This window comes from Hippocampus comes, unplaced genomic scaffold (assembly GCF_001891065.2).
Source record: "Hippocampus comes isolate QL1 unplaced genomic scaffold, H_comes_QL1_v1.1 scaffold196, whole genome shotgun sequence".
NCBI classification, from domain to species: Eukaryota; Metazoa; Chordata; class Actinopteri; order Syngnathiformes; family Syngnathidae; genus Hippocampus; species Hippocampus comes.
Window position 1 is genome coordinate 497,187 of NW_017806173.1, and position 23,192 is coordinate 520,378.

General features: G+C 46.1%; 1 long non-coding RNA gene across 1 annotated transcript in view; it reads right to left on the reverse strand.

The window, feature by feature from the left end:
* Nucleotides 1-2,935: 2,935 nt before the first annotated feature.
* The window catches only part of LOC109531830 (uncharacterized), a 46,153-nt gene continuing 25,896 nt past the window's right edge, over nt 2,936-23,192 (reverse strand). Inside the window, exon 3 of the long non-coding RNA XR_002171255.1 lies at nt 2,936-3,342. This is a non-coding gene — a long non-coding RNA (uncharacterized LOC109531830). The remainder of the gene's footprint in view (nt 3,343-23,192) is intronic.

Below are 23,192 nucleotides of genomic sequence, written 5' to 3' on the forward strand. Positions count from 1 at the left end.
GACGCACACGAGAGAGTTATCCCTTAAGGGCCACTGTAATCTGGTCCCAACGGTGACTGTTGCAGTTGCCTTCATGTATGTGTGTACCCCCCCGCCTCCTTCACGTCAAGCACATGGAGTCCTGTTCTACTCTTGAGAACGAATCACTGCGCTCGCTCACGCCGGCTTAACAATGTCACGGGTCTTTTAAGCCGCAGTGGACAACTTGATCCATCCGAGTACAACTAACTGGTTCTCATTACGCGAGCCTCCACTTCTCGGTGTTGTCTTTCAAGCGCATAAATAGGTCACGTATGTGCAGCTACATGCACTGAAACATAGGTTTGCACCTGATCTTGCAGGGAAACTGATAAAAGACTGTGGCCTCCTTCGTCAGCATTGCTGACGATGCATTAAATATGCCCTAGTAGAGAAACAATGCAGGTGGAAAGTTATTTTGGACTCCAGTGGGTGACTCACTGTCTCTGTAATGCGATAAAGAAAATTTTATGTTTATTTTGCTTGTTGTGTACATGAGCAGTCGGCACGCTCGACTACCAGCTGGTGACAACGCAGGCTCCAAAGTTGAGTCGGTTTGGTTGGAAAGTGCAGGAACTCCTTTGGTACAGTCGTCCGAGGGTCACTTCGACATGACTGTGGGCGGTCTTGATTTCTTTGGGCCTTGGCAAGGTCTGAGTCTACCACTGAAGACTCTGAATTTTGTTCTGTGAGACATTCTTGAAGATCTCTGACTCCTCACAGGGCACAGCGCAGGCTCAAAAGTTGAGTCGGTTTGGTTGGAAAGTACAGGAACTACTCTGGTACAGTCGTCCGAGGGTCACTTCGACATGACTGTGGGCGGTCTTGCTTATTTTGGGCCTTGGCAGGGCCTGAGTCTTCCACCGAAGACTCTGGCTTTTGTTCTCCGAGACATAGTCAAAGATCTCTGACTCTTCACAGGGCACAGCACAAGCTTGAAAGTTGAGTAGGTTTGGTTGGAAAGTGCAGGAACTACTCTGGTTCTGTCGTCCGAGGTTCACTTTGACATGACTGTGGGCGGTCTTGCTTTCTTTGGGCCTTGTCAAGGTCTGAGTCTTCCACTGAAGACTGGCTTTTGTTTTCCGAGACATACTCGCAGATGTGTGACTCTTCAACAGGCACAGTGCAGTCTTGAAAGTTGAGCAGATTTGGTTGGAAAGTGCAGGAACTCCTTTCTTAAAGTCGTCCGAGGGTCACTTCGACATGACTGTGGGCGGTCTTGCTTATTTTGGGCCTTGGCAGGGCCTGAGTCTTCCACCGAAGACTCTGGCTTTTGTTCTCCGAGACATAGTCAAAGATCTCTGACTCTTCACAGGGCACAGCACAAGCTCGAAAGTTGTGTAGGTTTGTTTGGAAAGTGCAGGAACTACTCTGGTACAGTTGTCCGAGGGTCACTTTGACATGACCGTGGGCGGTCTTGCTTTCTTTGGGCCTTGTCAAGGTCTGAGTCTTCCACCGCAGACTCTGGCTTTTGTTCTCCGAGACATATCCGAAGATCTCTGACTCTAATCAAGTCTGGTGTCATACTCATCAACTCCGCTAATTGTCTGTTGATGTGACACCAGTTCTCGAACTGTTCAGACAAACCTCATATTTTGATCTGAGCCCGTAAAAACTGTTCACCAGGAAGTCATCAGTGCACATTTGCCGTTCAAATCTCGACAATAAAAACCGGTGGCTTGTAACATCTCTTCTCTTACTGCCTTTATCATATCATCTTTATGCATTTTCATTCCGCTATAATATTTGTCACCGAATTAGTTCCGGTCAGGGCTGCAGACTTTTTGCCTTTAAAAGCCGAAACTAATTCCAGGCAGTACAAAAGTTTGAATCGGGAGTTCATTGCTTTTGTATCTCCCTGCATAAAGAGCCATTGTAAGGGATACATCATTGTCCGTTGTGCAGCGTACAGCAGGGGTCAGTCTCAACCGCCTGCTTTTGTGGGGGAGTCCCCGCGCCGATATCCTCCTTTTTTGAATCGTTGTTATGTTTCATAACGGACGGCCTCCCATATGAGCGCGGCGGTTTGCTACCTGAACAATGCCCGTTTGCTTAGCGTGAAATGGAGACACCTTTGACTGTGGCAACCTACCAGTAATTGAGGTCCTTTGCCAGTCTGGCGCGGGGTCACATTCACTTCATTCGGGCGGCAGCAGGCGGGAGCGTCGCAGCATTGAAATCCGGAAAGCCGACCGCATTGTCGGGGGCTCTGTTTGCTCGAGGCTGCCACAAAAGCACGCGGGGGCCTGCGAGGTTGAGAAAAAAGACGTGTTGCACAGTCATTACTGTGGGCGGTCTTGCTTATTTTGGGCCTTGGCAGGGCCTGAGTCTTCCACCGAAGACTCTGGCTTTTGTTCTCCGAGACATACTCCAAGATCTCTGACTCTTCACAGGGCACAGCACAAGCTCGAAAGTTGTGTAGGTTTGTTTGGAAAGTGCAGGAACTACTCTGGTACAGTTGTCCGAGGGTCACTTTGACATGACCGTGGGCGGTCTTGCTTTCTTTGGGCCTTGTCAAGGTCTGAGTCTTCCACCGCAGACTCTGGCTTTTGTTCTCCGAGACATATCCGAAGATCTCTGACTCTAATCAAGTCTGGTGTCATACTCATCAACTCCGCTAATTGTCTGTTGATGTGACACCAGTTCTCGAACTGTTCAGACAAACCTCATATTTTGATCTGAGCCCGTAAAAACTGTTCACCAGGAAGTCATCAGTGCACATTTGCCGTTCAAATCTCGACAATAAAAACCGGTGGCTTGTAACATCTCTTCTCTTACTGCCTTTATCATATCATCTTTATGCATTTTCATTCCGCTATAATATTTGTCACCGAATTAGTTCCGGTCAGGGCTGCAGACTTTTTGCCTTTAAAAGCCGAAACTAATTCCAGGCAGTACAAAAGTTTGAATCGGGAGTTCATTGCTTTTGTATCTCCCTGCATAAAGAGCCATTGTAAGGGATACATCATTGTCCGTTGTGCAGCGTACAGCAGGGGTCAGTCTCAACCGCCTGCTTTTGTGGGGGAGTCCCCGCGCCGATATCCTCCTTTTTTGAATCGTTGTTATGTTTCATAACGGACGGCCTCCCATATGAGCGCGGCGGTTTGCTACCTGAACAATGCCCGTTTGCTTAGCGTGAAATGGAGACACCTTTGACTGTGGCAACCTACCAGTAATTGAGGTCCTTTGCCAGTCTGGCGCGGGGTCACATTCACTTCATTCGGGCGGCAGCAGGCGGGAGCGTCGCAGCATTGAAATCCGGAAAGCCGACCGCATTGTCGGGGGCTCTGTTTGCTCGAGGCTGCCACAAAAGCACGCGGGGGCCTGCGAGGTTGAGAAAAAAGACGTGTTGCACAGTCATTATCTTCCCAAGGACTCTGGAGAGGAGCTTTCAGCAGCATATGCTCCCGTAACTCCGGTTTTCTACACATTGGAAGTCAGACAGAAACTCGTGCTGCCCTGACGCAGAAACCCTGAAAATATTGATGCGGATGTATTTCACCAGCACATACAGGACGTGTCCAACTCTTGTTTGGCATCATTTTGTCTCCCAAACAAAAAAACAGTGGCTTTTAATTTTAGCCACTCAGAGGTATGAACAAAGTAATTTACAAGTAGTGTTTCATTGTCATTGATCAGACACTTCTTGGTTCCTATCAGGGAATGTGATTGGTTGGATAATTCCTGGTTCACGGGACATGACGTCAAGCGACGTGGCTGTCCCATTTTTGATTCCAAGACACGGGATAGGACTTTAGGGGCTGTCTGAGTGGGTCGATTGTTTTTATCCACTTTTGAATCGGTCTTTATATTGTTTGGATCTATTCTGAAACTGTGCAAACAATCGCTTGGAGGATCTGGGACGATCAAGTGTGACATCATATGAGGGGTCCATCCATCCATCCATCCATTTTCTGATCCGCTTTATCTTCACAAGCTAATCGCAGGCAACGCAGAGACAATTAACCATCCGCGCTCACACTCAGACCTAGGGACAATTTTGAGTGTCCAATCAGCCTGCCATGCATGTTTTTCGAATGTGGGAGAAACCGGAATACCCATAGAAAACCCACGCAAGGACGGGGAGAACGTGCAAACTCCATACAGGCAGGCCGGAGCTGGAATCGAACCCGGTACCTCTGCACTGTGAGGTTGACGCGCTAACGACTTGACCACCGGGGTCTGAGAGGGAAAAATCGTTTTTCAGAGACATGTTCAGGTTCAATGTTATTTCCGGACAAGAAACAGCAACAAGGACAACGGGATCCAGTAGGGTGTGGAAGTTCAACGAAAGACTCGGCCCGTTTCACTCAGAGGCAACGAACGGCTAATCCTCGCTTCGTGGAAATTGGCGATACGATTTTTCACCATTCCGATCAAACTACGATTGAAAACAATGTATCGGAGGAGCTACTGGTGTTGACAAATCAATTGGGGGCTCATGTGCGCACGGATATAAAAGTCGAAAACTGGAAATGAATTTTGACAGCGATCTGAGGGAAAAAAAAAAACGATAAAATGTCGCTTTTTACAAAAGCAGGGGCGGACGTGGCCTCTAATCGTGATCTCCTCTCTTTGGTCCCCCTCATCCCCCCCGACCCTCCACCTCCTTCTCTTGCCACTCGCCGGCTTGTTCAATAATGATCCTTGCTCTCTGTGACGACTGGAATCCTTTTGTGCCGTCTGACACGTTTTATGTTTGAAAGGGAACAGAGGGCGTTTTTACAATGGCCTTTTATGCCCTGTGAGAAATATATGAGTCTTTGGGTTCGGCTAATGAAGGCGCTTTCATGTCCCCCCCCCCCCCGCCGACCTCCACACACACACACACACACACACACACACACACACACACACACACACACCCTTTCCTTGAAACACAACTCACTGCCCCCCAGTAGGGATGGATTGTCTGGGGTCCACACAAGGCCCGCAGTGTTGCCCTATGCCAGCCCCACCCCCCCAAGTATTGATAGAAGAAATTGGAAAAAAAAAAAAGCGTATCTTCACATTGACATTCAGACAGGATTGGGGTGAGCCCAGGCGAGACCACTGCGCCCGTCGTCATTATCAAGGTGACCATACGCCCCCCCCACATCCCAACACTTGTTTCAAAGCTACTCATTATGGCCCCGAAGAGCACCGAGGAGAGCGAATGATAAGCAGACAATGAGGAGGAGCAGGAAGACCGGACGAGAGGAATGAGCGCGATGAGGAATCCTGATGAGGGGAAGGAAAAAAAAAAAAAAGAAAAAAAAAAGCGTGATTGGGGAACGAGGGGTGAAATAATTACGGCGGCCACTTCACCAAGGGCACATTGAAGTGTGCTAAGAAGTTGCTTCGCCCGCACGCGAGGAAGTATCAGCTCTCAGGCAAGGGCAGCAGAAGCAAAAAAGGAAAAAAGCAAAATTGAGCCGCGGGGTCATGGGAGATGAAGTCCAACGACTATTTTAATTGTCACTCTCTAATGAGATTAATTAGGAGGCGCATGCTTGCCAGACAAGCATGACACCTACTATACTTTCAAAACATCACTCTTTCATTGTCTTTTGATCCCCCCCACCCCGGGCCCCCCCAAAATTTACACATTGTGTGTCTAATTTGAGCACAATTTACAGCAATCCGCTAACTTCATGCTAAGACCCGATGCAAAACAACACCGAGGGTTAAAATAACTCCCATCAATTTTGCAGTCAACTCACAGGCATATATTCTTTATCCTTTTTGGGAAAAAAATGAGTCGCGTATTTTCCGGACTATAAATCTCAGTTTTTTTAACCATAGTTTGGCCGCAGGGGCGATTTATACTCTGGAGCGACTTATGTGTGAAATTATTCAAACATTATTACAGTATCATTTTACATGTTATTTTCACATTAAACCACAAGAGAGCGCTCTAGGCCCGTGTTGGTAAGTCAACGATGAGTCTGACGTAAGCGACGCAGAAGAGGGAGCGCCGTATCGTCCACCTCCGGAGTTGGCGGATGTTACGTGAACATACCGGGCACGTTCTCTGTTCGTTGTTGATGCGTCATGTAACGTTAGCATTTCGTACGCTTATTCAGCCTGTTGTTCTCGATTTTATTTCGATTTTAAATCCTTGTAACATGACTGTTCTCGGTGTGGGATTTTGTCATGTAATGTCCCCAAAAAAATGCAACTCATACTCCAGTGCGACTTATATATGTTTTTTTTACGGCCTGTGCGACCTATACTCTGGAACGATTTATAATCCGGAAAATACGGTAATATGAGTGCAATTTACTTAGTGGTGAAATTCTTTGGGTATTTTGCATGTTTGTATTCTTCTGCCTGTTAGTGGTCAAGGAGGGCAAAAATCAATGGACACTGACCCATCAAAACGTGATCAATTAATTCTTTCTTGTTGTTTTTTTGCTTCTTGGTCTTTACTTATTGAATGAAGGACAAGAGTTCAATCAGTACTTTTGCCAGACTCTTTTTGTACTTCACCTTCAGGACACCCGGGGTGAGCGCCACCTCTGCTAGTCTGCACACTTCCCGCTTGGGTTCGTGCGTGTGCGGCGGCTGCCAGGCGAGGACGAATATCCCCGCCGACAGCCGAGAACCGAATTATTCCGAGCGTTTAACATCTAAGGCTGCACAACAGAACAAGGCGAGTGTGTGTAATACAAGAGCCGTGAGTTCAATGGCAAAACAAGAAAATGTTTTTTTTTTCCCCCATACGCTTTTTTTTTTCTTCGAGTGGAAGTGGGGGTAAATAATTCATTTCCTTGGCTCAGGGCACGTCCTATTGTCACTGCTTAACAAGCACAAGGATGGGCAGCCGGCAGGCCTCTTATTGCTTGTGAGGAAGAGGGAGTGAGATGAAGAGGGGAAGCATGGTAATGTTCTCGTTTGATCCTCCCTTGTTAGCCCGTGGTGAGCTTCCTCCGTGCGCCGACTGCCCGGAGAGACGGTCGGATCGCGCCCGGGGGGAAAGGGGGGGTTCTGTCAGGTGTGCGCGTTTGTGAGTTAAAGGACAGTTAAAGACACTTCCGTTCTGTCGCTGTAATGCGGCCCAGGTGGAGGTGTCTCCACGGCCGGCGTGTTTGGGTGTTCCGGGGGTGCATTGTCAGGGTCCAAGCTAATGGCAGGAAGTCTTTAAAGTTTGCAAGCCGCCGCGTTTCATCTCAGCACAGAGCCCCCCCCTACTGCCAACCACAGACCCCAGCTTTGATCCTCTCGCTCTCCTCCAGCCTCTCGCTCGGGCTGTCACCACAGCGCCGGGGCAGAGGTGCCGCTTAATTATCACTCTCACATTACATACTACACGTGTGGACAATGCAGGTAACGTACGTTTGCATGCAGCACATATCTAGTCGGGACATGTGCGATACGGCAGGAAATCCGTCAAAAAGGGATAGATTTGCCCACCCCGGGAAGGGATGCTAACAGCTCCAAGAATCAACAATTTTATTTACCGTATTGGCCCGAATATAAGACGGCCCTGATTATAAGACGCCTTCGCCCCCCTCTTTTTCTTGCTGTTGGTCCAGTGAACTGTGTCGCTGCTTTATTAAATAAGTTTTGGTTGCAGCTCCGAAAAAAGGAGAGCTGTGGTGTTGTTTTTTTAAAACGCTCACTTTTATGAATGTTTTTCACAGTCTCAACCAATACAGTTACGTCTGTCCGTCTCCGTGCCTTCTCTTCTTCCTTCGACTCGAGAGGCGTTCATGACCGCCTCGGAAAAACGTAAATTAACGATTCCTTCATTGAAACTACAAAAATGGAAAAGAACGCATCAGAACAGAAAATCAAGCGAGGAAATCACAAAATAAATACGATAGCCCCCCTACGGAATTTATTTGGTGATTTCCTCGTTTGTGAATACAGTCCACAACAAAGGAATAAATAACAAACACTTCTGAGACAGTCCAGTCTCCCACAATTCACTGACATCTGATCGTTCTGTTGCAGCTACACTCAAAGAAATACCAAAATAAATTCTGTCGGGGGGCTACAGAATTTATTTTGTGATTTTCTGTTTTGATGCATTAGTGTATTTTCAATTTTTGTAGTTTCATTGAGGTAATCGTTCATTTACGTTTTTTGGAGGTGGTCATGAATGCCTCTCGAGTCAAATGAAGGGCTGTGTCTCCATCTAGTGGATGCATTGTAGATTGCACCTTTTAGTCCAGTGCGTGCAATATATGAAAAATATTTTAAAAATAGCCCATTCATTGAAGGTGCGCCTAATAATCCAGTGCGCCTTTTAGTGCGGAAAATACGGTACGTAGCACAGTTCGTACTGAAAAAGCAACCCAAGCGCTTCACAAAACAGGTCATAGAAGACAGGCGCAACCTAAAAATGTCAATTCTAAAAACGCAAATATGCGTTCGAAAAATCAACATCGTCGGAACTGGTTTTTAAAAAATGGGGCCAAAGTTATCGACTGCGTTGGGCAGTTCCGTCAAAGATGTTACGTCACGCTGAAGATAATTGTTGCATATCGTTGGAACACCGTGCATGAAGATGAGACGCCTGAAAGACCGTTTGCGATTCGTCGACTTGAAGCTTTCAACGTCCGTCAATGAATCGGTTGATCTCCCCAATGCCTTATACTCAACCGTATTCACCTATTCTCGTTTCAAACTGCTCACCCTGTGACGATATTGGACGAGCGCCTCATCAAGACTCTATTTCCGGCTCGGCATTTGTTTTCACGAAACCGTTTTGTAGCATGGCATGCGTTTTGTTGGGAATCTGTCAAATTATATTTATTCCCACCGATGCCATTACCGTACAAAATCCGTTCATTCAGTTTAAGACGACGCTTCCAAGCCAATCTCAAAGCCATACGTTAAATTTGACGGAGCAGAACACACCAGTGCTGACCCCGCCCACTCATGACTATCTGTATGTGTGTGTGTGTGTGTGTGTGTGTGTGTGTGTGTGTGTGTGTGTGTGTGTGTGTGTGTGTGTGTGTTTCGTACTTGTGGAAAGGTATTAGCGTAATGGCGGTTCCATTCAACCACTTTTATTCGCTTTTCATGTACTCCTGATGGGCTCCAGCCACTGTTTCAAAGCCGTTCACTTTAGCACCACACACACACACACACACACACACACACACACACACACACACACACACACACACACACACACACACACAGACACACACACACACACACACACAGTCGCTCACCCGCTTGCTCTCTGTCAAGCACCCACCACCGACACACTCAAACACACAGACAGTCACAGGTCTCTAAGTGAGACAGGGCCCTGGGTAATTTGCTGTAGTGGAGCGGAGTGGCACTAAAAGCCTGCTGGGTAATTGAGAGGTTAGGGGACGGAGTGAAGCCGACTGCCCTCTGTGTTTGCGGGCGGGCGCGCGCGCGTGGGGTGGGGGGGAGTTGCGTTTGTGTGTGCGCGTGCGTGTGCGGGATACGTGCGAGCGAAGGCCCCTGCTCGCTCTCATTACGGCGCAGCTCCTGCCCGCCTTGTCATTGTCCGGACGCGGCGCCCGCAGAAAGGAGGCGGTAATGCGCAGTGACACGCGGCGTGTGTGTTTGTCTTACTGTGCGTTCGCGTGTGTGTGTAATTGCAATGTGTGACACATCATGTCCCCCCCATGTGGAAAAAAAATAACAATATCCTCACCCTGCCCTCCCAACACGTGTGCAACTCTCCTCGCTCAACTCGTCATTTCACGCTGAAGTCGGATGGCAAACAGTGGACTGGATCTGCTCCACTTGCTCTATTTGGCCAAATATTTGGGATTGTTTGATTTGGTTTTCAAGAAGAGCAGGGGGTGCGCAAGTCCGGTTTTCGAGAGCCCCTACGCATGTCGATGTACAGTAGTTTAGGGACTTGAAACAAACTGAACCAGAAACTTGAGCTTGGTCAATAAAGAGACAATACAATGTGATTATTTGGCTTTGAGGGGTTGCTTTGAGGCTTTTATCACCCCCCCCCCAAAAAAAAACATCTTTTGATTCTGAAGCGTCCTTTCAGTCTTTACCGAGTGCGTCGAGATGTCGTGTCTCTTCATCGCAGGTTATTTACTCATCCATAGCCCCCCCCCCCTTCTCTTTGCTACCGCTGAGGAGTGGGGGGATCAATACAGCGCCTTCCTTCCTCAATATCTGTCACTCACAATTTTGCTCAGGTGGACCTTTTTATAATGCATGCATGAAGGGCTTTGGCTGGCGGCGAGCGCCTGTGACAGCTCACACGCGGAAATCCAGCGGGGGCAAGCAACAAGACGAGCGCCGACGTGCGCCGCATTCGCAAAAAAAAAAATAATAAAAATAAATGTTTTCTTGATTTGCGACATCATCCAGTTGTCATGACAGTGATAGCGAAGAGGCGAATTTTGGCAGGCATACTCATGCTCGGCCATCATTCAAATCAGATTTTCTCTTCTTTTGTCGACCTGAGATAAGTCCGCTGTTCCCTTTCCATTAGCTTTGTACTAACGGTTCTCTTTCAGCCCTTTTCAGTCTCTACCTCTCGCTGTGCTTTCGTGCTTCTAATTGACGCTGACACCAAATCAATAATTTCTTTTTTTTTTTTGTGTGTGTGTGTGTCCTTTTGTCTGCTTGCGGTTCTTTGGCCAGACCGCATTCGGTGGTGAGAACGATGAAAATTGACAGCGGGTGCCAGAGTTTCGACGAGGGGTGGCTCGGGATGACTGGATGGCATGAGGTGTTCATATCGACGCAAATAAAATCTTCTCAACACGCACAGTTCGTGTTTTTGGTGTCAAAAGTGTCCTTCCCTTCAACCCACAAAATCCATTTCGGCGGTAAAACCTTGTAGATATTCCGAGGAAAAGCTGAGGGATCGCACCGAGGGATAATTTAGAGCGTTCCATTAGCCTGTTTTTGGAATGTGGGGGAGAAACCGGAGTACCCCGGGAAAACCCACGCAGGCACGGGAATAACATGCAAACTCCACACAGGAAGGCCGGACCCGGAATCGAACCCTGGACCTCTGTACTGTGAGGCGGATATGCTAACCGGTCGACCAACGTGCTGCTCCTGTTGTGCGCATCTTGGCAACGTGGGCACTGTTTCATACCGGCATACAGATACAATATTGGGCTCAGCTCCTTGGTAAGCCGCAGTAATAGTCGTCGTTCTTTGGAGAGGATAAAGAATACGTGCCCATGATACATTACCTGTCTGCCTGTGTAGCCCCTCAGTTGGTGTTCAAATATCTGTTGCTTAATTGGATACCACCCCAGAAGACTGATGCTATCCGTTAGCCCGTCTGTAGCGTTTCACATTACGCGCTTGCTCGCGGACTTGAAGGCAAAGATGTGTCATTTTAGTTACTCAACTTGTAATGGCAATAAACAAGAATCCTATACGATTTGCCAAACTATCTGCCGGCTTTGAAGTGAACCGCCAAGAAAATGACCATTCGATTCTTTTTCAAAATCGTTCAGCCCAGAAACAGAACACCAGATAAACGGTTTTCATTTGTGCGGTGAAAATCCATTCCAGAAGTCATTACAGCGACACTGAACACAACAACAACAATAACAACAACAAAAATTAACACCCATCATCAAATAAATAAACCCCTACAAGGCAAGCACAATGGCTCCTGATAAAGATCTAATGTGATTTCACACTACTTGAACATAGATTTAATTTTACTGGCCTCCGGACTTTGAGAAACATCCGCACTGAGTTGGAGGGAGAGAACGTGAAGAAGGGGGAGGGGGAGGGTGTTGTGTGTGTGTGTGTGAAGGGGGCGGGGCCGCATGTCGCGATGAGGAGGTCAGATCGCAGGGGGGCGGGGGGGTGGGGAGGCGACATCGGATGGAGTTTTGAGGATAGTTCTGTCAAGAACTGGATCAACACAAGAGCCCCCGTGCTTGTGTTTATGCTGTCGCACCGTCTGGAGGAATTAGTCATGTTCCATTCTGGAGATGAAGAGGCCATGAGGCACAACGAGAAAATTGTATTTTGCTTATGTGTGTGTGTGTGTGCGCGCGAAAAGAAAATGGAGAGTTGTGCCGCATTTTTTTTTTTGATGTGCCATCCAGTTCAGGGTCAAAGGCAAGCACTGACATTTAAGTGCCACGCTTCCAGATGATGCAGCCGCTCATCACGGGAGACACGTGACAACCACCGGGAATTTCGATACTCGGCGAAATCAATAGAAACGTACACGGTGTTACGCGCGGGACCACAAGAGGGTGTATGGCGTGCGGTTGCATTTTGTGCGCGCCTTGATTGATCCGGGGAGAAAATGGCCTTTGTTTAGTCCCCTGTGCTATGTAACATTACAGAGTAATTACAGAGTGTGTGCTTTGTTTAGGGGATGTCTAATTATGCTGTTTGGGTTGTGCGGGGCCCTGGGGTGTCACCGTGTGCATGTGTGTGCGTGTGCGTGTGTGTGTGTGTGTGTGTGTGTGTGTGTGTGTGTGTAAGTGGGCTGGTGAGAAGACACTAATTGGCGAGTCAGTGTTAATGGTAAAACTGTTGAGGAAAGGAAGGAAAGTAGACTTCTCTCGCTCCGTACAAAAAAAAATACCACAAATAATGACCGATTATTAACGATGAAAACAACAACCCCCCCCCCATACGGCGTCACTCGTGCGGAAATTTCGCCGCACTGGCTTTGCGTCGAAATACCCCAAGGATTAAGAATGATAACGCACAATTAGAGCTCCACGGAACTGCCGTTCCTCTCTTATGCAAATGAGCCACGGATCACCCCGCCCACTTTGCGGCGACCTGTTCCGACTGTTTTATTGAAGCCCCACTTCGACATCTAAGTTGCTTGCTTTGTTGTGCTCACTAATATTGTTGCCTGAAATGTTTATATTTGAAAGTTTTTCCAAACTTAACCGTTTCAGGGCCAGCGGTTACTACAGTGGACAGTTTATCATGTTATCAGGTTGCAGATTATCGTTATTGGTGCATGAAAGGGTTAAAAACAAAAATACATGTTGCGTTTTTTTCTCAGTTTCGAAGTTGGCTTCTTGTTGATGCATGGAAGCCACAAAAAAAAAAAAAACCCAAAAAACAAAAAATAAACCGCAATGATTGGGTTTTCAGTCGCGGCGGCAGCACTTCATCACAAACTCACTGAATTCCACCATGTGGATTAGAGAACAATCAATTTATTTGCCACTTCGAAGCTGATTGCACCCGTATATGCTCATGTGTAAACATGGGGAGGTACAGTGAAACTCCTCTACAACGAAAACTACATGGGCGAAAATACCCCCTAGTGTGAAAAAATCTTCATGCATTAATACCATTCCCACTTTCCTGCCCCCCATACAATGAAAAAAACTCCTGCTGCGTTATACGAAATCTTTTTCTCTGCTCCTGCCTCGCGACGAAATTCACTACAACGAAGTCTAATCCAACGGGGACCTCTAGTGCTTCGTTTGGAAACGGCAACAGCAACCACCACACTGGTTTACACATGCGCAATAGTCCAGGAAATATTTGTTATTGTTAGTTTCAGACGCAGCAAGAACGTTTTTCAGAAAAAGACATCCCACAAAATATTGGATGAATGAGCAACCACTCCATTGAATCAACTATTTGTACACAAGCCATTGAAAAGTCAATTTTCCCTTATCAATTTTCGTTTGTCAAACCGTCCAAAAAACGAATATGGTGAACCGCTGGATAAGATGCTCAGATTTCATCATCGAGACAGGAAGGAGTCAAAAGAACGGCAAAAAGATGGAAGTGGACCAACTTGTTCCGTGCACGTAAACCAAAGGGTACATTTTCCAACACGTGCTGCCTGCTTTTGTTGGAGAGCCCATAACGAGAGTATGATTTTTGTCAAGTGAGTTTGTCACATGGTTGCGTGTTTGTTTCAAGGCCTGCGCAAGGTCTCGCAGCTGCATATCTGGTGTTCTTATTGACATTTATTAGAAATGCGAGCCTCCCATTCCGGGCCTCACAAAGACCGTATAGAAAGCGGTCTCGTTCGTCCTTGTTTCGATAATTCTAATTACCGGGTTGATTTAGACTTGGCAAAGAAAAGTAGCGACATCATTTAAAAGGAGCTCTCGGTTTGAAAAGCAACTGGCCAGCGCCGAGGAAGAGGTCAAGGTACCGAGACGTGTCCTTGTCCATGTAACAAACAATATAATACTCTAATGTCGCCTATCGTACAATCGTCGAGCGTATTTGTTCCACTGAGCTGTGGTTCATGGTGACACCTTTTGGACCCAATGGCACATTGTCTGCCCAATGTTCGAAAATCCTTTATTTCGTATAATACGCACCGGGGGCGTTCATATTGTTGTGAACATTATCATGAAATGAATGAAGCGTCAGCCGCCGCAGTCTAATTAGGTCAATCACTGAATAAATGTGGCATTATTGCAAGGATTGAATAGTGCTTTTTGCCCACACGAGACTATTTTGAAGACAAGCTCGCATTCAAGCTTTCATAATGGGTCAGTATTAGACGATACGGAAGCCTTTTGATACAGGTGGAACAACAATAATGTCACTGTTAATTGAGTTTGACTGGAGAGAGCGACACCCCCAATTATAAGAGGGTGGGGAGCGCTTAGGTTTGTGTTTCGGTTGAAATGCAACGATATTTTCCACTTTCAAACCTCACAAAAACTCACATTTATTAAGAACGCGTCAGCGGTTCATATCCAGTAAACTTAATAGGGCAGGGACATTTATGGCTTTCGTTTTAAAATACAGAAAAGCCAGATTTACTCAAACTTTTATATATCTGAGCTCTTAACAAGATGCACTGAGCGATGGAAAGTTTTTATTTGGTATTTTATTTTAAAAACAACAACAGGCAAGCCTACACTGTCACATTCATGGAAAGTCTGGAGCGGCTAGCTCAGCTAGCAGAACTACCGTAAGCGTCTACTGTTCTAATTAACAGCAAGACTGGTTCACCTCTGTTCTTTTTCGGCACAATTGAAGGCAGACACAGTCGAAAGATGATAAAATGTCCGTTATTTGCTGCACAAGGGGAACAATTTTCACATCCTATTGTCAGTGTCGTAAGTGCCGTAGCTTTAGAATTAGCTTTACTAGTACACAGATGGAAAAATGTCTGCTTCTTCTTGATTTGTTTTGACATTTTGCGGCATAAAACACACACACACACACACACACACACACACACACACACACACACACACACACACACACACACACACACACCTAAAATATATTCACAATGTAGCAAATTGTAGTCAAAACACAAAGCGCTATGATGTTGCTAGTGACTGTGCTAATGGTCTGACTTTTGAGAAAATATTTCCACTTGCTTGTAACATAGTACGGCCGTAGGCTGTATCGCAATAAAGTGTCGTAAAACAAACCCTGTCAAGATGTTAATGCGTGTTGGGATATGAATAAAGTTCTTGTTAACATTGTCGCCTTGCTGGCCGGACATTTCGTGACTGTGAATAAAGTTCTTGTTATCACACAGTTGATGCCCATGCTTGACTGGATGTGACATTAATTCCTCACTGCTAGACTGCTATTGTGTATATTTTAAGACTAGCGGCAAACGGAACAGCCAAAGCTAGCTAGGCTAATCACAACTCTCCTCCAGAGCTAGCTTAGCTAACCGCAACTCACCTTCACAGCTAGCTTAGCGAACAGCAATTCACCACCACAGCTAGCTTAGCTAACAGCAATTCACCTCCATAGCTAGCTTAATTTCATACTCATGGGCCTGCGCAGATATATATGAACATTGTCGCCTTGCTGGCCGGACATTTCGCGACTTGACAGAATGTTACAGGCCGGTTTCTCGAACGTTTTCCGCAAAATTGGCCCACTGGTAGGCAAGACACCCAAACCATGTGATTAGCGATTCGTTGACTTATAACGCTGACGTTGAGTGGTTTGAATGTTTTCATTACGTTCCAATATTTGATCAAATTCAAATGTTACAATTTAATGAAAATGTATCGGTCCCACAACTATAAGACTTTTCCACCCCCCCTTTTTTTTTAACACACTTCACATAAAAGCTGTTATTTATGGTGGCAATTTTTTTTCGACTGCTGTATTTTACAAGCCGGATGCTTTACAGCGCTTCATAGTGCTTTCATCTGAGGGAATTGATGGCCGTTGCTTACTGTCTCCATTGGCGCTTTTTTGACCCGGGTGATTTGAGGGCGAACACAATTGCTTGGTGAACATCCAGGCCGAGACCTTGCTCTCTTTCGCTATTGTATCCCGACAGTAATCCAATCACATTTCACCGAGGCAGATTCTTTCAGATGGCCACTTGGAGGTCACGATGCGTGCGCGTGAGCGCGTGTGTGCGCTCGTACATCCTGCATAAACTAATTTCTATTTTGATTCTGTTACGCCCCTCCGCCTCCCCTTCGAGTTTATTAGTTGGCCGTGACAGTCGGTTTGAAATCAGCCTAACGGCTAGCGCTTTGCTGTACCTGCGCGACCTACGGCAATCATCCGTTCACTTCAGCGTCCGTTGACGTTAATTGCGAAGCATCCCAAGAGTGCAACGCCTCAGTGCGATGCCTCAGCGCACTTTTCCGGTCGATTGTCACACAATCAAACGCCGAGCTTGTAAACGCGCACATTTAAATTCCTATTTGTGCTCATAATCTGCTTCTCTGGTGGATGGGGAAATAAATAGGCCACAAAAAAAAACCTAGTCTGCGTTTCAGACTCATCTCAAAAGTCACTATCCCCTTTTTTTTTGTTTCGGATATCGTTCAGAGAGACTTGAAGCCATCAGCATTTGATATTTTGGTCACCTTGCAAAAAGCTCGATTCAGTGGATGCTTCGGAGAGTGGTTAAAAAAAAAAAAAACCTGCACTGATTTCAGTTTGTCGGGAATCCGAATTTTCCACTTGAAACTTTTGAACAGTGTGAAGTCACTGATGTTAGGGCCTCCCAATAAATATTCAGCCAGATTATTCCAGATGTCTGATAACACCATTTGGTGCTTTTTTTTTGTTCTTAATTTCTACAAAGCGCTAAATGGATCTCAACGGGCCGTTTCAAGCAGATTTCAAAGGGATGGACTCAAATCCATGAAAAAAAAAAGCGTCACATGGCATTCGGACAAAGAAGAACGATGCTTACAATGAGAGGAAAAAAAAAAAAAAAAGACTTAAAAATAGCATCCTTTATTACGCCCCGAACAAAGTGCAAATGAATGGCATCATCAGAGGACAAAAGCGCCACTGTGTGTCGCGCATCAGCACCAAACGTGGCAGAACGTGATGCGGCGTTTGATCATAAGAAGCCCGTGGCGCTGCGAGGGGAAAACGGAGCGCATTGATTTCGCCGTTGTGCAAAGAGAAGAAAAAAAGAAACTGAAGGTCCATTCAAAGCAGCCATTCTTCAATCAAGAGATAGTCTGGAGACATTGAGCTGCGGCAACATAAACACATTTCCATCACATAAGAGTTTCTAAGGGGCGAAGGCTATTGTGTCGAGCTTAATGGAAGCTCGGGTTGGAGTTTTTTTCACTGTACTCTGATGGGGAGGAACAAATACACACCACCAGTGCACGCAACCGGTAAACAAAACAAAACAAAAAGCCTTCTTGCTCTTTCCAATGGTGCTAATGTTGCAACGAGTGACCAGGCTTTCGGTACTTTTTAAGACATTTCTCACCCCCAATCATCTCGTCGATAACGCGTCAAAATGAAGCGCGGAGAGAAATTTTTTAGAGAAGTTTTCTACCTAAAACATTTTATTTATTTTTTTAGTGTCTGATTCTTCTCAACCATACGACTCGAAGGACCTCCGTGCTTGATACTTTTTTTTCGCGGTTTTGTGGAATTGTGATTCAAATACGACACCGAACCCATTTCTATAAACTACAGCTCCGCAAAACAAAGCTAAATCACATCGAGCTACACTAAACTACACCAAACTAAACGACGCTAAATTAAACTAAAATATACTTTAAAAAAAAATGTTACACGCAAATCTACACGACACAATTCGACACGGCACCGAACCAACCAAACAACCAACTCTCGACTGAATTGAAATAAACTGCGATACCAGCTATGCTACGTTATGCTAAGCTATCCCAAGCTAGTTTTTGGGGTTTATTTGATTCTCATCATTACTAGCAATGATTCTCTTATGAAACGATACAACCCACATGCTCTGTTTTTTTATTTTACCTTTCATAACACACTGTCCTTGAATTTTGAGTTGTTTGACTGGCGAGCCGTTTCAGTTACGAAAGGTCCCCGGCAACAAACATCCAAACAGAAGAGCTAAGCAGCCACGGCTAACTATTAAGAACCCTGTTTAAAATCTACAGTTTTATAGAATTTCCGATCTTTTTCCTGAGATCAAAGCCTTTTTTTTTTGTTGTTGTTTTTTTGTGGCGCAATAAGTGGATTTGTAAGCTAGCTTCCACTTTCCACTCTCTCCCCTCCGCCGCCTCTCGGATTCTATTTGTTCCTGTTTTGTAGTCCATGTAAACGGGGGGATGAGTGAACGGAACAGGCCTCCCGCGGATTAACCGCCGAGTGACTTCCAAAAAGTTGCAGACTTCCTTATTGACTCGACACGTAAAATCTCGCGCCTGAACATTCCGCTTTAGCGAGTGTATAGGGAGGAAAAAGCGGGAAGCGCGGTTGTCCCCAAATTACATCGCCGACGACACCGAATCTTATCTGCGTTATTTGTAAATCAGCCATAATCTCAAGAGAAGCCTCACACAAACGGAACGGGGGTTTTACTAATCCATTTGTAAGGCAATAGGCAGACAAACAGGCAGGGCAGAGCTTGCCAAGTGTTGTAATCGCAACTAAAGATGATGAGCCCACTCCCTTCCTCTCCTCTCTCCAGCCCCTGCGTGTTTTGTCCTACATCGCCTCCTTTGCACAAGCGAGGGAGAAAATGAATTGGTATCAAGTGGATAATCTACAAAAAAAAAAGTACAGCGGGAGCTGTAACCCCCTCACAACGCGCACAATTCATTTGCCGATACCACGCAATCTCCGCCGATATGAGTTTTTGTCAAAAAAAAAACCAAAAAAAAAAACAAGACGGCAATTGGAAGCAGGTTGGGGGAATAAATTAGAAGGATGACAAAATATGGAGATAAATCCAGCTTAAGAGACAAGGGAGATGCGCGCCGGCTGTTTATTTGATTTCGGCTTTCCTCCCCGCCGGTCGCCCGCCCGCCCTCCGTTTCCTGCTCTTTTTTTGAGCGGGGTGGAAAAATGGATTTTTGTCAGTATATTTGGCCCTGAAATAGCTTATTGTCTCAGGCAGCCGCTGTGCGGCAAACAACGTCGACGTCACATGTGTGCGGCAACGCTGTTTCCATGGGGAGTAATGGCCGTGGAAGTGTGTTTTGGCTCGGCTGGCACAATACGCCACTGTGCTCATTGGTCCGACCGTTGTTTGGAGGGACTTGCGTCGTCTCTCATGCACCCGGTATTTATAGACGGAAGAATCGGGGGGAAGGGCAGAGTGATGCGTAGGAAGAAAGCACGGGAGGGGGGGGTGACCTCAGTTTTCTCCCCCCCCCCCCTCACTTTAATTTGGATACTCTGGCATCCCAATCACATGCTAACATCGCACATCCAGTCTGTGCATAGAAGCGGTGGGGGAAAAGAAAAAAAAAAAAAACGCAGCCAAGTCGAACTTTTTGGGACCGGCGAGGACAGCCAAATGACAGCAGTCGAAAAATCGAGGAAGTGATGCCGCAGTCTGAAGTGTGTCGTCGATTTCACAAGTATCAAACCGGACTGGAGCTATTGTCGTTTTTTTGAAAGACTCCTAACATTAACCCTTTCATGCTCCCTGTAACCGATTAACGTGATAAACTGTCCACTGTTGTGACCGCTGTCCCTGAAAGGGTATTAAAAAAAAATAATAAAATAAAATTCAAGACCAGACTCAGCCATCTCGCCCCTCTGAGGGCCTTGCTTGGTGCAAACGTAACAGAAAAGGGCGCTCGGGTAAAGGAGAACAAATCCCATGAAATGATCCATAAACGGAACGCTTCATAACTCGTTCAAGAGCCCAGTTTGATGAATGAATTGATCAACAATGCGCGTGTAAGGCATGACGACGATGCATAAGCTTTTTTTTTTTTTTTTTTGGTAGGGTTGTGGTCAGAGGTCAAAAAGCGTACCCAGCTCTGCTTTTTGTGCAGTCGAAACAAAAATAAATAAATAAATAAAGCAAACAGAACACATAAGTGGTCAAGATGATGTGTGTATAACGTCAAAGAGATTTCTCCCAAGCTCCGCTCCACTTCACGGAAAATAGGACGTTAAAAGATCTGTGAAGAAAAAAAAAAAATCAACCCCCCCAAAAAACAGTCTGGCCCCATATTGTACTTTCTAATTTGGGTTTTTACGAAACCACCAGGCCCGAGGAAAAACAACCAATCGAAGTCAAGAGGGTGTCTGTGACAAAGTATCAATCATTCTCGTGCACGCACGCGGAGGACACAGTCAAATTTCAAACACCCGGGCGCTGTCTGGAAAGTCCCTGTCGAATTAAAGGGGGGATGGGGGGGGCGCCCGATGGAGCGGCGTTTGGGTGCGCCTGTTTCATCGCGCGGGAGTTCCCCGCTTCGATTTTGGCTCGCCGGTGTGTCACGTTTCCTCGAGCGCCGCTGCTGTTCAAAGCCCACTGAGACAACCGTAATGTCACATGACTTCATTCGATGACGGCGAGCTTGTTATCGTCTGTCACGCAACACAGCATGGGTCAAAACATTAGGTACCCCTGCGTCAAATACAGCAGATTTTGGGTGCTTATGTCGTTGACCCGTCTCGTTTTGCCGATCGAAACATTCAGCTCTCCGCGCGATGAGGCGCATTTCGAGACGGAAACGAGCGCGTCGTTAAAACGGGGAGTGTATATTTGACGGATGGCTGACAGGAGGCGATGAAAATGAGATTGCACAAAGGGGTTTTTTACACCAGGGAGCTGACAAATAAAGCAGTAAAAAATCAATTTACAAAGTGATGGCAACGCTCGGAATCTTAATTGCCGGCCGCTAGGACGGCGTGCGCGCTTGGCCGCGTTGGCGCTTATCAATCGTCAGCCCATCAAAACGTTACGACGGCCATTACCTAAAGCCGGGGCCGCCATAAGGAACATACGCTGCCCCCCCCCCCCCCCCACAGACAGCCGGCTAAACTCTTATTTATCTATCGCAAAGGGAAATTTCCCGAAAATGAAATTTGCTTTTTTCGCCAGCGCCTCCAGAGAGCGACGGCGTTCCTAATGACATGGTGATTTTTTACACGTCTTTATGAGGAATGAGACAATTAATTCTTTCTGACAAGCAGTAATTATTGGTCTTGGTTGCGGCCCAACTGTTTGGGCTATGCTAGCCTGGCGCTGAGCTAAAAGAGGAAAGAATGGGAACGCGAGAGGCACTCAGATATAATAGGAGGGGAGAGGCAAATCCAATGAATGCAACTGAACCGTCTACACTCAGAAAAGGGGTTGGGGGGGGGTCGAACAACAGAATTAATGGGAAGTCAGTGGCGGGATGATAAAAATAGAGGACGAGTTTAAGCGCTCTATTGATTTTACGTTAGCTTCAATACGTTTTTTTTTCCCCCCGTAGGTATTGCATGGATGTCCGTATATTTGAAATAACGTCGGACGAATTAGGTCACTGACACGACACTTCAACGAAAGAATTAGCGCATGCTATTTTCGGCTCGAAATTCTTTTTCACCCAAATCCAAGTTGGACCGAAAACGGATCCAGTACTTGTCAAACTGGCGCTGAACTACAACCTGTATTATTCCTCGAGTGTGACTTGACGACGATAACGTGGCTACACTTGTTCTGTGTGCCGATTCGTTGAACAACCCACTTCTTGTGTGGCCAGCGAGCGGCCATTTTGTTTTCCACCAAATGGCCGAGCTCGATAAGGTTCTTCTTTTTATCATTATTATTATTATTATTTTGTGTGTTTCTGTGTGTGTGTGTGTGTGTGTGTGTGTATGTGTGTCTTATTGACCTGAGAGCTTGTACATATCTAACGCAAGCCTTTATTGGCATGTGCATCTTGCATCTTAAAGCGACAGCGCGCGCTCGTGCGCCTCTGCAAATTTGTTCCCGCCGTGAAAACCCCCCCCCCCCCTTTTTTTTTTTTTTTTTTTTGTTTATTTGTTGAGCGTGTTCTTTTTTGTCTTGTGCTGTTAAATGTTTCATCGTTGCAGTGGCATGATGGGACCCCCCGGGGATGAGGCATCTGCCCACCCCGGCCACACGCTGAATTATACATGACAGCATAGGACAGTGTGTGTGTGCGTGCGTGTGTGTGTGAGGGTATTTGTAGGTGTCACTGAGCGAAGCGTCCACTTTGTTGCGTGACTCCATCGCAGAACGGCGCTCAGCTGTCTTTTGTGGCCTCGTTGTGTTTGCTTAGCTTCCGCGACACGCTTCCATCAAATATGTTTATTGGAATCGTTTGGCGCGTTGGAGAAAGTCTTGACGAACAACAGACTGTTGCTTTTGGTTAGAGGTTGGGGTCGCCGTTAGTTTCATGGCACGAGCTGGTACGGAAAAATAAAAAAAGTAATATTAGACCAAAAAATATAATGTCTCGGTTATTCCGGCACGTTTGGGTGCGTTTGGCTACATTGCCACGGATGTCATTCATTTTTTTTTTTTGCTGGTTCACCTGTCGCTTGTTTTTCGTTATGGTTTTAAGTTGTCGACTTCAGGCATGTGGAAATTGGAGTTTTTTTTAACCGGACCAGGGTTGTTTTTGGCAGCCATTTTGGATTTAGACTTCGTCTTTTGGGCAAAAATGCTGATTCGATTTAGCCACATTTTAGTCATTCCGATTTGTGATCATTTTCGTCGACGAAAACTCAAATAGGGTTTGGTTTAGCTTTTGTCGACACATACTTAAAAGGTTTTGGTCTAGTTTTAGTTAAAAAAATAGATATACCGTATTTTCCGCACTATAAGGCGCACCTAAAAGCATTCAATTTTCTCAGTGCGCCTTAGATTCCGATGCGCCTTCTATATGGATCAATATTCTGATTTCTTGGACGTCGTATTTTAAATGTTCTGTGTGTTCTATGCTTTGTTACAGCTGCAGCGGTTGTGAAAACTCAATACAAATAAAGCTGTATTGTATTGTATTCCCTTTAGCTCCATCTAGTGGGTGCACAACGCAACCGCAGCCACGATTGTAGCTTCTATTCTATGCACCTTATAATGCGCCGCGTCCTAA